The 16,163-nt window shown below is 47.8% G+C and overlaps 1 protein-coding gene across 1 annotated transcript in view; it reads right to left on the bottom strand.

The window, feature by feature from the left end:
- Positions 1-13,414, bottom strand: part of AHRR (aryl hydrocarbon receptor repressor) — a 134,337-nt gene extending 120,923 nt beyond the window's left edge. Inside the window, exon 1 of the mRNA XM_065584115.1 lies at positions 13,263-13,414. The gene's annotated coding sequence lies outside the window, so the exon portion shown is untranslated. The remainder of the gene's footprint in view (positions 1-13,262) is intronic.
- Positions 13,415-16,163: the final 2,749 nt, after the last annotated feature.

The following is a 16,163-nucleotide window of genomic DNA, read 5'->3' as shown; positions in this document are numbered from 1 at the left end:
CCCTCCGGCAGAGTCTGCACCGTCTCATCCCTCAGGCATGCTGCAGCAACTCAGCCACATTGACTCATCCCCCAAGCAGAGCCTGCAGGCCTGCTGCACCAGCTTATCCCGGGGCAGGCCCTGGGTCAGATGACCCTCCAGGCACAGGTATTTCACTCTCACTGCCAGAACCACAAAGTTAGTCTGTGCAACAACACCACTTGGTTAGGAACCTCCTGCTGCCTCACAGTATTACTGAGTCCCTAGGCTTCCAGTCTGCCCTCGATCCTCTCCCTGTTCCTGCCCCAACCTTGCCCATGCCTTGTTCCAGCCTGCTTCAGCCTTGTCCATGCCCTATTCCGACCTCGCTCCAGCCCTGCCCCCATCTCCTGCCCCCAAACCCTTGGACTGACTCCAACCTGGCTTCGACATTCAGCCTGCATTCAGGCACTAACTCTGATCCTGATTTGGTTTGCCCCATGGACTCTGATCCCAGTTCTGACCCACGGCCTGTCCCCAGGCCCCAATTTCAGCAGTGCCCTTAGCGCTGTTCTGACTCTACATCCGGCTTTGGCCCTTGTCACCTGTTCTCAACCACAGCTCCAACCACTAGGCTGGACTGCCCAGAACCCAGAGCCTGGCAGTGTTCCTCATCCCTCTAATGGCAGGACCCCTACCTCATTCAGTGCACAGAATAAAATAGAATAGATGGTACTCAGGGAATGAATCAGGGAGGCACAGGGAATAAGGCTGTTGTCTGTATGATCCGCATCTCATTTGCTCTGAAAGATGTGCGGATAGTGAGGTAGAGGATTGCAGGAAGAAAAGGGTGGTCTTGTGGTTAAGGCAGTTGACTACAACACTGTAAAATGATTTTATCCCTGCCAATGCCACAGAGTTCCTATGTGATGCTGGACAAGTCACTTAAACCAAACTTTTCACAGGTGTCCACTGTTCCTCATCTTCTGGACTTGGGACCCTGGGGTCTCATTTGCAGAAGGCCTGAGCACTCCCAGCTGCAACTGAAGTCAATGAGAACTGCTGTGAACAAATAAAGTGGTATAAAATACTATGTTCTCCATGGGCTTGTCTACACTTAAAACACCATAGCAGCACATCTGCACCTCTGCTGCTCCACCACTGTCGTGCTTCAGTGTAGACACTACCTATGCCATCGGGAAGGTTCTCCCATCGGTGTATGCAATCCACCTCCCTGAGAAGTAGTCACTAGGTCGACAGAAGAATTTTTCACACTCCTGACCTACGTAGTTAAGCTGATCTAATTTTCTACTGTACACCAGGCCTATGTCTTCACTGCAGATTTAACCTGAGTTATGGACACTCAATTTACTCCTCTCAAGTTAGCGTAGGTTGAGTGAGATGTGATCTACACTGGGCACTTAATTGGTTTAGCTACATCTCTCATGGATGTGAAAAATCCACCCCCATGAGAGACACAGCTATACTGACAAACTCCCAGTGCAGACAGTGCTAGGTCAATGGAAGAATTCAATGGAAGAATTCTTCCATTGAACTAGCTACTGCCTCTCGGGAAGGTGGATTACCTACACTGATGAGAGAACCGCTCCCGTTGGTGTAGGTAGTATCTACACTGAAACAGGGAAGCTGCACCTCTGTAGCATTTTAAGTGTAGACATACCCTGAGAGTGGCCATATTGCAAATTAACACCTGAGCCACACAAAGTGATGGTATTATCAGCACAGTGTGCTTATTATAGCAGCTGACCAATTGTGCTCTCTTGGGCTGTTATCTATACCCCCTGATGGGCCAACCAACACAAACTGAAAGCACCACCACATTTGAGTTACAGGGTTTTACCTATGTGTGGGAGTCAAATTAGGGGTAACCCTTGAGATATAACATCTGGAAACTGTAGTGAAGAAAAGCCCTTAGTGTCCAAACTCACCTCCTTCTTGGGGTTTGGCTTTATTGATAAGTCAAAAACATGAATGTAACAAACCTTGGCTGACACTTCCTCCTAGGATTTCCTTCCAGAACCTCATGACCTGAGCACAAAGAGACTCTCTCACATCCCTTACATTCCCATAGGAGCTAGCTGAAGTCACACGTCAACATGAGACAGCAGTAATTACCAAGAATATTAAGAAATAGTTTTGGCTGCAGAACCTAGGTAACTCAGCAGAAGAGCCCCCAGCATTCTACAGGGTCTCAGGCTAAGACTTCACAAGAGATATTGACCAAAAAAACTGCTCTTCGTTCTCACATCAGCTCAACTGTCCTAGTGCTAAGACTGGTGGAAGCCATAGAGTAAACAATCACCAGCACCTGAACTGTTTTTACTATGTTTCAGTTAAGTCTAACCGAAATGCTGTCAAAATAATTTCTGGCTAATGAAGCCTTGTCTGTACTAGAGCTTCCATTACACCAATTCAGCTGGACCAGTGTTAGAATGGATTAGGAGGGAGGGGATTGGTACATTTTCACACTGTAGACAAGGCCTTAGAATTTGCCAGTCAAGCAAAAAATGTCATCAATATACATTTGAGGCTGAGAACATATCCTCCCCATCCACAAAAAGGTATTACCCCTGAGACACTCTGAGTAAGTTTCCCAGACCTGGAGAAGAGCTCTCTGTAAGCTCAAAAGTTTGTCTCTCTCACCAACAGAAGTTGGTCCAACAAACGATATTACCTCACCCACCTTGTCTCTCTACTATCCTGGTATGGACATGGCTACAACACTGCATACAACAATGGAAGATATTTAATGTTGCTGTCTGAAATGGAAACTCCACAACATGAAGAAAAAGGAAGCAAAATTTAACAGTGACATCTATTTCCTGAGCAAATGCAAGAAGAGGAAGCTAGTCACCTTGTGCAGCAATGATGGTTCTTCGAGATGTGTCCCCCTATGGGTGCTCCACAATAGGTGTATCTGCACCCCTGCACCTCTAATAAGAGATTTTAGGTAGCTATGTGCATTCAGCCCGCACATGCATGCTCCCTCCCTCACTGTCTGCCTCTAGCACTGTGTGGGTGAATCCCCCTCAGTTCCTTCTCTACTGCAGAGCCCCTTATGGAGAACTCCAAAGTAGAGGGGAGGAGGGCGGGTTGTAGAGCACCCATAGGGGGACACATCTTGAAAAACCATCGTTACTGCACAGGGTAACTTCTTCTTCTTTGAGTAGTGTCTCTGTGGGTGCGTCACTGTAGGTGACTTCACAGAAGTATCCCCAAAGTAGGACTGGGGCTTTGGAGTGAAGTTTGTTACTACAGAGAGTTCCGTGGAGCTGAAGATGGCATTGGAGGCCAAATCTCCAATGATCGCATAATGTTCTGCGGAACTGTGAGCAGAGGCCCAAGTTGCTGCTCTGAAGATTTCTGAGATAGGGACATCTTTAAGGAATATGACAGAGGTAGAAATTGACCTCATGGAGTGCGTACAGATTCCGGATGGAGGCAACAGGTTGCATCCTTGATAACAGTGATTACTGCAACCTATTTGGCTAGTCTTTCAGCTGATATTGCAGAGCCTTTGGATCTTTCTGCAAATGAAAGGAAGAGTTTAGGGGAATTCCTGAAGTCCTTAGTCCTGTCGAAGTAGAATGCTAGTATTCATCTAACATCTAGCATATGCAGAATCGCCTCCCCGTTGTCACTTTGTCATTGCACTCCATAGGTTTTATGGAAATATGCTTATGAGTGTGAATATGATATAACTGGAATATACTTTATGCAAAAGGTCTCTTGTAAGGTATCATAACAAAGGTTATAACCTACTGAATATATTCCTCATATTTGTATGCATGTATCATTCTTGTACATGAAGCTAGAAATATGAAGTATAACTCTGAGGTCCTATTGTAATTATGCAAAGTGTGGGCCATTAATGGTGGTTTAGAATCTTGATGGCTCCTATTGACTAGGACAATTGGTTGTAAATGGTTTATTTACTTGCAAATCTTCCTGTGTATGTGTGGGCCAACCCAGGAAGAATGGAGACTAGGGGTCTTACAGTGACATGTGACCATGTCACGATACTGGAATCCATCTTAATCCTTGTACTTTTCCATTGATGAGGCAGGGGTGGGGACAAGCACAAACAAAAGATTCCCACCTTGTGCCAAAGCTATAAAAGGGGGCGGAGCAGGACAAAGGAGAATGCCAGTCATGAGAAAACCCCTGCTTACCACCTGAGATGCTGCTGGAGCTAACAAGGACTGTACCAGGGGAAAGGATTGGGCCCAGACTAGGAAGGAGCCTAGTCTGTGAAAGAACCTTACTGGAACATTTTTGAGGGTGAGATATTACCTGTAATCAGTTTCTTAATGTATTAGGCTTAGACTTGCGTGTTTTATTTTACTTTGCTTTGTAACTTACTTTATTCTGACTGTTATTACTTGAAACCACTTAAATCCTACTTTTTAAACTTAATAAAATCACTTTTGTTTATTAATAAACCCAGAGTAAGTGATTAATACCTGGGGGAGCAAATAGCTGTGCATATCCCTCTATCAGTGATATAGAGGGTGAACAATTTACGAATTTACCCTGTATAAACTTTATACAGAGTAAAACAGATTTATTTGGGGTTTGGGAGCTGGGTGTCTGGGTGTCCATTGGGAGCTGGGTGTCTGGATGCTGGAGACAGGTAACCTGCTGAGCTGTTTTTAGTTAAACTTTACAGCTTTGGCAGCATGGCCCAGACCCTGGTCTGTGTTGCAGCAGGCTAGCATGTCTGGCTCAACAAGGCAGAGTTCTGGAGTCCCACGCTGGCAGGGAAAATGGACACAGAGGTAATTTCAGCACATCAGGAAACAGTCCCAAGGGAATCTCTGTGACAGAACCCATCACAGTCACAATGTGGTTTTTGGGAAAAAACAGGGAGATGGATCTGTTGATTCATATGGAAAGTGGACACAACTTTAGGGAGAAACTTGGGATGTGGCCTCAGAGTTATTTTGTCTTTAAAAAAGACCAGGTATGGTGGGTGTGTCATTAGGGTCTCTATTTATCCTATGCGTCTAGCTGAGTTGATGCTAATTAGAAATGCTGTCTTCATGGAACGGTGTAAGAGAGAGCAAGTTGCCCTGGGCTCAAAGGGAGCTCTAGTCAAAGCTCTGAGAACTAGGTTAAGATACCAGGTCGGAGCGGGTGGTATCACATGTGGGAAGAGATTCCCAATGCCCTTAAGGAATCTATGCATCAGCGGGTGAGCGAACACAGAGTATCCATCTACCTGACGGTGGAAAGCCATTGTGGCCGCAAAATATACCCTAAGGGAGCTGAGTGAGAGTTTTGACATCTTGAGGTTTAAAATGTAAAATGTAAAATCAGAGGGAGGGAAGATGAAGTTGGGCCTGTGTGCTTACAATGACACCAAACTTGGACTCGTTTCCATTTTTGTAGGTAAGTATGTCGAGTGGTCGACTTTCAGCTGTGCAGCAACACGTCTTTCACCTTGTCAGAGAATTCTGCCTCTAAGCCTTGGAACCAGGACTGGAGACGGAGGATCCGCAGGTTGGGGTGAAGGATCAGCCCATCACTTTGAGAGGGCAGGTGGGGAATGGGCCAAAGAGGAACCAGAGGACATATTGCCATCTGTGGTATGTAAGGGAACCAGACTTGTCTTGGCTAGGAGGGGACAATCAGAATAACTCTCACTTCGTCTTGTCGAATTTTCAACAGGACTGTGGATAGAAGAGGAAACGTGGGGAAGGGAATACAAGACGTCCAGGCCCCAGGGGAGGATGAGGGTGATTTATGTAAAACATACAGATCATATTGTCCATCATGACCTTTGACTGGGTGTTCTTGATGAAAGGCAGAAAGTGTGCACAGGAGTTACTGACACCCCTTAGCTCCGAAAGATTGATATGGAGGGTCTCTTCTGTGGAAGACCATTTGCCTTGACCCTTGCGGTCAGATAGGTGAGCTCTCCAGCCAGTTAGGGAGGCATCCGTCATTAGTGTCAGCATCGGTTGTGGTTGCATGAATGAAATGCCTGCCCAGACTTTGGATGGGTCTTTCCTCCAGTCCTTGGAGTGCTTTACTGTGGAGGGCAGTGATAGCAGTTTGATTAGTCTGTGCCTGTTCAGGGAATAGACAGAAGTAAGCCAAATCTGAAGACATGTCATGAACATCCGGGCATTGGGGTGACAAAGGTGCATGCTGCCATATCACCTAGCAGCTGCAAGCAGTTCCTGGCTGATGTCTGAATACTGGCCTGGACTGTCTCTATGAGACTCGTAAGGATGGTAAGTTTGTATAGTGGGAGGAATGCTCCAGCTTATACTGCATCGAGGTCAGCGCCGATAAACTCCAGTCGCTGTACCAGGATCAGTATCAATTCCTGTAAGTTGAACTGTAGACCCAGCTGCAAAAACGTGACCGTGGTCGTCTGGGTGGCTCATATAGCATCCTGAAATGAGGGAGCCCTGAGAAGGCGGTAGTCTAGCTATGGGTAGATCACAAGGCCAAATGTACGCAGGTGAACCAGAGAGAAGCTTGGGAGAATACGCTGGATGTGGACGAGAGGCTGAATGGGAGCACCCAGTACTTATAACGGTGATGCCCAAAGGTAAACCGTAGGAATCTCCTGTGAAATGGTCTTATTGAGATGTGGAAGTAGGCATCTTGTAGGTCGAGAGCCAAAAACCAATCTCCTTGCTCTAGAGCTGGAATAATGGCTGCTAGCGTGACCATCTTGAACTTCAGCGCCTTCAGGTATTTGTTTAATGCCCTTAGATCTACAAGGGCCTCCAATCTCCCTTCACCTTGGGAATCAGACAATAATGGGAGTAAACCCCCTTACCCACCCTGGAGTGTGCACAAGGGGGAGCAAGCAGGGGCACGGGCCCCCCAATAATTATTGGGGGCACAGACCTTCTCTGGCCCCAGGGCCACAGAGGCAGGGAAGAGCGAGCTCCTGCCAGAGCTGGAGCAGGGAGGGATGAGTGAGCTCCTGCTGGGGCGGGGGAAAGAGCAAGCTCCTTCCAGGGCTGGGGCAGTGAGGGGCAGTGAGCTCCTCCCAAGGCCAGGTGGGGTGGAGGGAGAGCAAGCTCCTGGGGGGGGGGCCCAGAACGTGCCCCTCCAAAACAGATCAAATTTAAATTCCTGCGCACGCCCCTGTTTGCCCCTGAGTTGCACCAGGACTGATTCTATGGCCCCCAGGCCCAACAGATGACCTATTTCCTGACAAAGTAGGTTTTTGTGAGAAGGGTTCCTGAAGAGGGAACCAGAAGGAGAGTGGGAGTGGGGAAGGGACATGAATTGAATGGTGGAACCCTTCAAAATAATCTCCAGGACCCATCTGTTGGAGATGATATTCTCCCAACTGCTGTGAAAGACGCCCAGGCGACTTCTGAAGAGGTTTGATAGGTGGGTAGATGGCAGCTGACGTTGTAAGGTATAATTGTTCGGGCCCTCAACCAAGCCATCAAAAGTGCTTAAAAGAAGTGATCTGAGAGGCTGCAGATTGGGGTGCTGACTGCTTCCACTTTTGAACCCTGGGCCTCTTATACTACAGCTTGTAATAGCATTGAGATGGTAAGTATTGAGGAGGTTGTGACCTATGCTGTGGCTGAGAGCAGCTATATCTTCTCTTCTGTCCTGCAGTGTAGATTCCCAAGGAGCATAATGTGGCCTGGGAATCCTTCAAGGTGTGGAGAGAAGAATCTGTTTTCTCTGCAAAGAGTTTGTCCTTTCAAACAGAAGATCTTCCAATGCCGCCTGCAACTCTTTGGGCAACCCAGAAAGCTGTAGCCAAGAAGCCCGCCTCATTACCACTGCCGTGGAGACCGAATGGCCCACTGTATTGCCTGCATCCAGTGCTGTCTGTAGCGCTGTTCTGGCTACTAACTGATCCTCTCTGGCATTGGCCTGAAACTGCTCCTTTTGTGTCTCTGGTAAATATTCCAGAAAACAAACTGATTTTTCCAGAATTAATAAAATCATAATTGGCCATGACAGCTTGGTAGTTGACAACTCTAAACTGCAATGTTGCCAATGAATATGCCTTTCTCTCAAAGAGACCTAGCCTTTTCCAATCCCGATCATATGGGGTCAATTTGGCGTGATGTTGTTTGCCTGAGGCATTAACCACATCCACTACGATGGAGTTGTGTTGAAACAGGAAGTCAGCCTCTTTGGGAGGGATGTAGTACTTTTTTGTCAGCTCTCTTGCCAGTTGATGCGATGGAGGCTGGTGTCTGCCAGATTAGTTTGGCAGGATCTAGAATCGCCTCATTAATTAGGAGGGCAATTCTGGATGAGGAGGAGATGTGCAGAATATCCACCAGCTTGTGATGTGTATCTGCCATCTCCATAGGGGAATCTGCAGCTTATCTGCCACCCTCTTAGTAAGGTCTTAGAAGTTCCTGAAATCATCAGTTACAGATGGGGAGGAGAGCATTACAGCCTCATCTGGTAAAGATGAGGAGAAGTTTGCTGGAGGGGTAGCTTCCCTTTCGAGCCTTTCCGCCTGTTTCTCAAAAGCTTCCTCCTCCTCTGGTTCAGAGGCTCTGGACAGTGACGTTGTACGAGACCGTCTGGCAGACTATCTCTGAGAGACATAAGACACCTGCAAAATGTGGGATATGTACATCGCTCAAGGATCCTAATATGGCCATTTGAGGGGGAAAAGGGCATGAGTGGAGGGGTGCCCAAGGGGATCAGCTCAATGGAATTGAGGAGGATCCTTGTATTGTGACAGCGGGCCATGATGAGTGGCCAAGGAAATGACATCCTCCTGGTCACTGTCAGACTTGTCACTGGGTAAGGGTGGCCCAATGCTGAGGGCTATTCTGAGCATTGGGATATGCTTGGCACCAGCACCCCAGTACCGAGTAATGGGGATTGCAGTTCTTCCCCAACCGTCAGGTCTCTAGGGTATCGGAACTCTTGCAGTACCGTTGGCTCACTTGGTACCACAGAGGAGTGTCTGTAGTATGTTGTCGGTACCAATGGTTGTGAAGGTGCAGAGCGCTCCTTAGACAGAAGCTTCGTCACACCCACTACCAAAGGTTTTCTTGGTGCCGCTCCTTTGAGGTGGTACCATATTTGTCTTTGTCCTTAGGGGGCAGTACCGCTGCCTCAGAACCTGAGCCCCTGGCGTCTCTAGGCAGTGTGGCCGAGCTCATAGTGGAGGCACCATGATGCTTCTGGGTACCGCGCTTCAGAGCCACCAGTGCCACGGGTACCGAGGTGGCTGCACGGGGGAACCCCTCTGGCTGGCCAATGACTCAGTTTTGGGGCTTGGAGCCCTTTTTCTCGAGCCTGTATGGGGGGGCGGGATCTGCTGGTCTTTTCCGCAACTCTACCCCCTTTGAAGTTGAAGGCTCTGGGGAGGATCTGGAATCAGCACCAGAGTCCCCTGAAGGCAGAGACGATGCGTAGGGGGCGTGCGGGTGCTGGAGCCGGTGGTATTGGCTGCCCTGGACCAGGGAGGTGGGGCTGGAAGGTTCCTCCCAGAAGTGACAAGTGGGGTGGTCACATGCCCCCACCCCTTTACATTGTGCCCCCCAGTATCAGCAGGCATGAGTTGTCTCTGCTTGAAGGCTTAAGTGCCTTATCCATGGGGAGGAATTTTAACTTCAGCTCCCAGTTCTTGCAAGACCTCGGCTTTAGCTGGATGCAGAGGGAGCACTTCTGAGGGATATGGAGCTTTCCCAGGCACCAGACACAGTGAAAGTGTATGTCTGCTGGAATCAACTCTTGCAGGAGAGGCACCTCTGGGAGCCGGACATGTCTCTGGAAGGGGTCTATCACCATCTGGCAGTGAGGAATGCAGAAGAAGAATTTCTGGACAAATGCACCATGAAACCAATGATAAACCTGAGATACATTGATGATATTTTCATCCTCTGGACAGATGACTTAAACTCCCTCAAAGATTTCTACCACAACATTAACAACTATCACCCATCCATTAAACTCTCTCTGGAACTTTCCCACACCAGCCTCAATTTCCTGGACACCACAATCCGCTTCAACAATGGAACCCTACAGATAACTATATACAAGAAACCCCTAGATCACCACACTTGTCTTCATAGTTCCAGTGACCACACCTAACACGCCAAGAAATCGGTTATCTACTGCCAAACACTCAGATACCCAGAATATGCTCCGAGGAGAAAGTCCAGGATGTACACCTTCACACACTCAAAACCACCTTCACCAGACAAGGATACTCCACCAGAGAAGTAGATCTCATCATGCAACATGACACCCAAATACCCCAAATACCCCAAGCTTCAATACAGAAATAAAACCCCTTCTGACCACACACCTCCAGTTGTCACCTACCACCCCATACTGGAACCCAAACGGGGTATCATCAAACTATTACAACCCATCATTGACGGGGACTCCATCTTGAAAGAAATCTTTTCTGAACCCCGTCTTCTGGCCTTCAAACAACCCCCCAACCTCAGCAGCAGCAGCAAGCTTCCCACAGATCAGGATACACCAACTCAAAGCAGCGCCACACCCTGCAACAACAGATGCAAAACCTGCAGACATATCTCCACTGCTACAATGATCAACATCTCCCACAATACCCCTTTCAAGATCCAGGGGTCTTAAACATGCCTTTCACGACATGAAGTGTACCCCATCCAGTGCACTAAATGCCCCAATAGAAACTATGTGGGCGAAACCAGACAATTACTACACTCTCAAATGAACTCACACAGGAAAATGAAAAAAGACAAAAACACCTCATTACCTGTGGGCGAATACTTTTCACAAAGCAATTGCTCTATATCTGACCTATCAGTCTGCATCCTCAAAGGAAACCTGCACAACACTTTCAAAAGACAAGCCTGGGAGCTTAACTTATAACTTCGCTAGACAAAAAAAAATCATGGACTGAATAGAAACACCAGATTTATGGTTTATTATTACAACAATCTATAACCCACTAACAACCCTCCCCAACAGCTTCGCTGCTCTTCCTTTCCTCCCCTATGCCTGGAGGGGTGTTAATGGCCACTTCATCTTGAATGGTTTCTTGAAATATGTGTTTGTTTAGCATAAGTAGCTATATCATAGCATTTCTCAAACTGGGGGTCACAACCCAAAAGGGAATCACAAGACTACTATGGGGGGGTCACGAGAGTAGAGGCTGCTGGCTGGGCACCCAGTTCGGAAGGCAGCACTGCTACCAGCAGCAGGGCAGAAATAAGAATGACATGGTATAGAGCCTGAAATATTTTCCAAGGTGATCCCCACAAAAAAAGTTTGAGAGCCCCTCTATTTAACTGTGACACTATTTCCCACACCTGAAGGAGAGCTCTGTGTAAGCTCAAAGCTTGTCTCTCTCACCAACGGAAGATATTACCTCACCCACCTTGTCTCTCTAATATCCTGGGACTGTAACAGCTACAACAACACTGCATATTATCCATGGGTCATTTTGAATGCGGATATTAGAAATTCATACCATTCTCAATTAAAGTTCAGCTACCAAATTTAACTTTGTGCCCTGAACCTTTACCAATTCTCCACATAAAAATCTCTCTCTATTCCTGTCCGCCTTCTGCAGGAGGGCTAAAGCCATCCACACCCCAGTGTACCATCTATCTATACAGACCAGAGACTCCTGTATTTTCAAGTTTCAGAGTAGCAGCCGTGTTAGTCTGTATCCGCAAAAAGAAGAACAGGAGTACTTGTGGCACTTTAAGAGACTAACAAATTTATTAGAGCATAAGCTTTCGTGGACTACAGCCCACTTCTTCGGATACATATAGAATGGAACATATATTGAGGAGATATATATACACACACATACAGAGAGCATAAACAGGTGTATTTTCAATTCATTCTCTACATGCAGGCTGGAGATGTCAAGTACTCACCCACTATCCCAATACAGATTCCAGATACCCATCTCTCTCTTTGGGCCTGAACATTGACTATACATGGGTTATATGATCAATTAATGAAAAACTGTATTGTAGCATATATACATAATGAGGCAGAGATAGATTGATGTGGCAATGAAAGAAGAGGTCTCAGCCTGTCTTTAGAAAATGGGCAATAGTAGGGGTGGCCCCATAAAGATTGCTGTTGGAACCTTAACTGACCATTTCCTAACTTTTTTAGTATTTACATTCTTGGGTACTGCATTATTCTGTAGAGATTTTTTTAAAACCTCAATCCTGATTGTGAGTTAACCGGTGTTTTTTGCTGGTTTATTTTTGACTATGTCAATCTTTAGGCCTCTTTTGTTTAACTGCACACAAAATTAGTGCATTTACTGCTTACAAAAGTGCTTAACTGACAGCACTAAATAGTGAAGTCCTCTACCCAGCAAACCATTATGTACGGACAGTGGCATTGTTATCTTCTCCACAGCGTCTCACAAAGATGCCTCAACATTCTTCTGGGTAGACTACTTCTGGGTCCAATTGGATAATTCAAGTTTTTATTTCAATCCAATTGTGAGTCTCTCTGTTGAGACCTTCAACTACCAATTATTGCCAAGCATGCTAGTAAATCAGCTGCTGGAAACTAATTTTTAATAATATAAAAGCATAACATCTTGGTGTCTATACTCAGAAAAATGGGTTTCTAAATTAAATAACCTGGCCTTTAAACTGTGTTTTTCCTTAATACCCAAAGTTGCATGTCCACACGAAGGGCTGAAAATTCCAGTTTACAAAGCAAACTGGGACAAACTTCAGAAGTGTTGGAATCTCCCCCTATCCTCTTTCCCTTACACCAAACTGAAACTCACGGAGAATTTTTAGATCTAAATTATATATAGGGCTTTCTAGAGGAAATGCTGGCTGACCCAGAACTATAACCGCCTACTTGATTTTAATTTTTTAAATTTTGAATATAGTCACTCCATGAAACTATTTCATTAACTTTTCATTTGAAGGTCTCCTAAGGCATCAGTGACAGAAGACGGGGTAAAGCCAAATCTGGGCGCCAAGGGGCCCAGTGCAAAATCCTTTCGCTTCTTATATTTTAGTTTTCACCAAACAGGAAAATGTTGCCAGCCTCACGGGTCCCGGGACCTCTGTCCTCCTCGATGCGGACGCCCAGCACGGGAGTTTCACAGAATGCAACTCGCCTCATGCGCTAGGCTCGGCAGGCTCAGGAGTCGCCCCGGAACGCGCCTAGCCCTGCCGGGCAATGGCACCGCAAGGCACCGGCGAGCGGGGACACTGGGGCAGGGACGGGCAGGCTGGGGGTTGATAGCGAAGCCCTAGGTCTGCCCCGGCATCCTTGCCTACCCCACGCCTGACACTTGCCTTTATAATAAGAGACCATCGGAGGCAACAACTCACCCACAGCCACAGTCCGGGGTGCAAAGTCCCGCGCAGGGGCAGCGAAGCACTGATGCCGCCGGCCAGGCGGGTGTGAGCGCGGAGTGGCGGGAGATGCGCGGCCGCCGCTCCCCGGGTGACTCAGGTGGCGGGCGGGGGAGTGACAAGCGGAGCCTCCCGGCTCGCACGCGATGCTCAGCCCGGTCCGCGGGCAGCAGAGGGCGCTGCGGCGCCGGGAAGGGAGCGGGGGAGGCGGGCCCTGCCGCCAGTGCGCGCACATGGGGACCGGCCGCCCCGCCGTGCCACCAGCCAACCCCCAGCCCGGCTGCCCTGACCGGGCGGGACCGTCTCCCCCGAGCGGCGCAGGAGCCGGGCCGGGAGCCGGCGCGTATCTCTGTCCGGGCGTCCCCGCGAGCGGGCCTAGCTGCAGGCGGCGCCGGCCCGCACAGAGATACCCCGTCAGTCAGGGAGCGCGGCGTGACAGGCGGCGGAGAGAACCGAGCCTGGGTCCCCCCGGCCAGTCCCAGCCCGGCAGGCACCTGAGCCAGGTGCTGTAACTGCTCTGTTCGGCCCCTTTCAGGTGCTCTGCCCCTGGGGTGACATTGTGCTGGTACTGACGGGCCCGGCGTTTCAAAGGCCCCACTCGCCTGAGCACAGCTCGCCAGAGCCAGTCCCAGAAGGGCTATGTGCCTGCTGCTGCTGCCCAAAGTCAGGATTTTTTGAGTAGGCTGTGTCGGGGGAGCTCTGTCGGTCCCAGGATATTAGAGAGACAAGGTGGGTGAAGTCATATCTTCACTTAAGCTTTCGCCCTTACACAGAGCTCTTCTTCAGGAAGAAGAAGGAGAGCTCCAGAGCTTGTCTCTTTCAGCAGAAATTGGTCCAATAAAAGATATTATCTCACTAACCTCTAGCTCTCTATTTGTTGAGCGACATTTTATTAGGTTGGAAGGGTTAGATTTTTATCAGTAAATGTCAGGAAGTGCCAATTTTCACTATACACACACCAACCAAAACAAATATGTCCATCAATAATATTGAAATCTACAGCTAGGCAAAGTAAGAAAAATGCTGTTTGGAACATATTACAGTTTGATTTAAGGATAGATATGTATATTTTGATGTAATGTTAACAACTTGTGTTTTAGTAGATATACAACTTTAACTTCTCGAGTCCCAACATTTACTGTCATTAAATAGTTATTGTCTGACTCCCACCCCGTTATTTCCTGCAGTTGTGAAAATTTGAATGGATAAAATTTTTAAAAGTGCTTAAAATAAACATCTATATTATCCATCAAAATTAGGAGAAAGGAAAAATTGAATTCTGCCAAGCCTTCATATAGATTATACTGCAATGTCATATCTAACTTGCCTAGCATTAGTGCTTCCCATTTGTGTTTCTTATTCAGTAGTTGTGTTTTGGATGCCCTGTCCCAGATCAATTAACTTGCATTGTCTGTAGGGTATATCATTTGATTATTCCCTGCCCCTATTTCTAACATCTCTACTTTGTATTAGTTTTCTGTCCTCTCTAGTGTTTGGAATACCTGCCAATTTCTATTCAACCTCCTCCTCCAAACCCTCCCCCATTTGTTGAATACCACCTCCCCCAGTTCATTTATAAAGATCCTAAATAAGATGCAACCTAACATTGATACATTGATCTGGATAAGTTCACCCAATTTGATACGCTCTTGTCTGTCAGACTACTTTGCTGAATGTCATACAATTTTCTGTTCATGTGACAGTGCTCATAGATAAACAAATAGAGATACTGTAAAAATGCTATACCAAAATCCAGACTATATTATCATAGTTAAGGTCCAGGGCCCCGCTAGACACTGTATAAAATACCTATTAAAGGGACAGTGCCTGCCCTGAAGGTCTTACAAATTAAATATGAGACAACAGGTGGATACAAACAAACAGAAGGGAAAGCACAACGTTATAATGGAGTCATTATTAAGGCTATGTCAAAGTTAGACTCAGGACTCATAGTTTGTCAGACCACTCTGTTTTATTAGCACAGCGCTCTGCTAATACATTCAGATAATGTGAGCCCCCATGCAAGATTCAAACAGTCTTATTTATACAGATAAAAGGGTGCAAACTAAACAAAGGGACAGAGAGAGCAAATTGAAGAATTTGCTTAGGGCACAATATGCATATCCTACTTCCTTATTAGCTCTTATTATCTAAGGCTAATGCTTCACCAATCGCCCTTAAGTGGAGCAATTGATTAACAGTTTCCTGACACCTGGATTGCAGCATTTCATACAGCATTCTTTAATTCATTCTATTTCTTTAATATAATTCATTTCACTTTCACAGCTACGATTTTGTCACAGAGGTCGTGACTTCCAGAGACCTCTGTGACTTCAGCCTGCGGTAACTGGGAGCTACAGATGCTCCCTACTGTCCGCAGGAGTTGCGGGATCTCTCACACCACCTGAGGCGGTGGGAGCCCCCCAAAGCTGTGAGCCACTGCAGGTGGTGGGGGTACCCTGCAGCTCCCAGTTGCCGTGGGCGGCGGGGAGCTCCTTGCTGAGCAGCTCCTGGCCACAGTGGATGGTGGGGGCCCCCAGAGCTCTGAGCTATTGTGGCCAATGGGGGGACCCTGCAGCTCCCGGCCACTGCGGATGGCGAGGGCTCCCGGAACTCCCAGCTGCTGCAGGCAGTGGGGGACCACAGAGCTCTGATCCACCACAGGCGGCGGGGGGCCTCCTGTATCGCCCAGCCACCGCGCGTGGCAGGAGGCTCCAAGCTGAGCAGCTCCTGGCCACCGCAGGCAGCAGGGGCCCCCACAGCTCCCAGGTGGCAGGGGACCCTGCAGCTCTGAGCCACCATGGGCAACGGGAGCCCCCTGCAGGCTCTGAGCCACCACAGGCAGCGGGGGACCCTGGAGCTTAAAGCCCCCACAGG

The sequence above is a fragment of the Chrysemys picta genome, chromosome 2, assembly GCF_011386835.1.
Source record: "Chrysemys picta bellii isolate R12L10 chromosome 2, ASM1138683v2, whole genome shotgun sequence".
In the NCBI taxonomy this organism is placed as follows: domain Eukaryota; kingdom Metazoa; phylum Chordata; order Testudines; family Emydidae; genus Chrysemys; species Chrysemys picta.
Note: the sequence above shows the minus strand (reverse complement) of the source record. Positions and strands in the feature narration are given on the sequence as shown.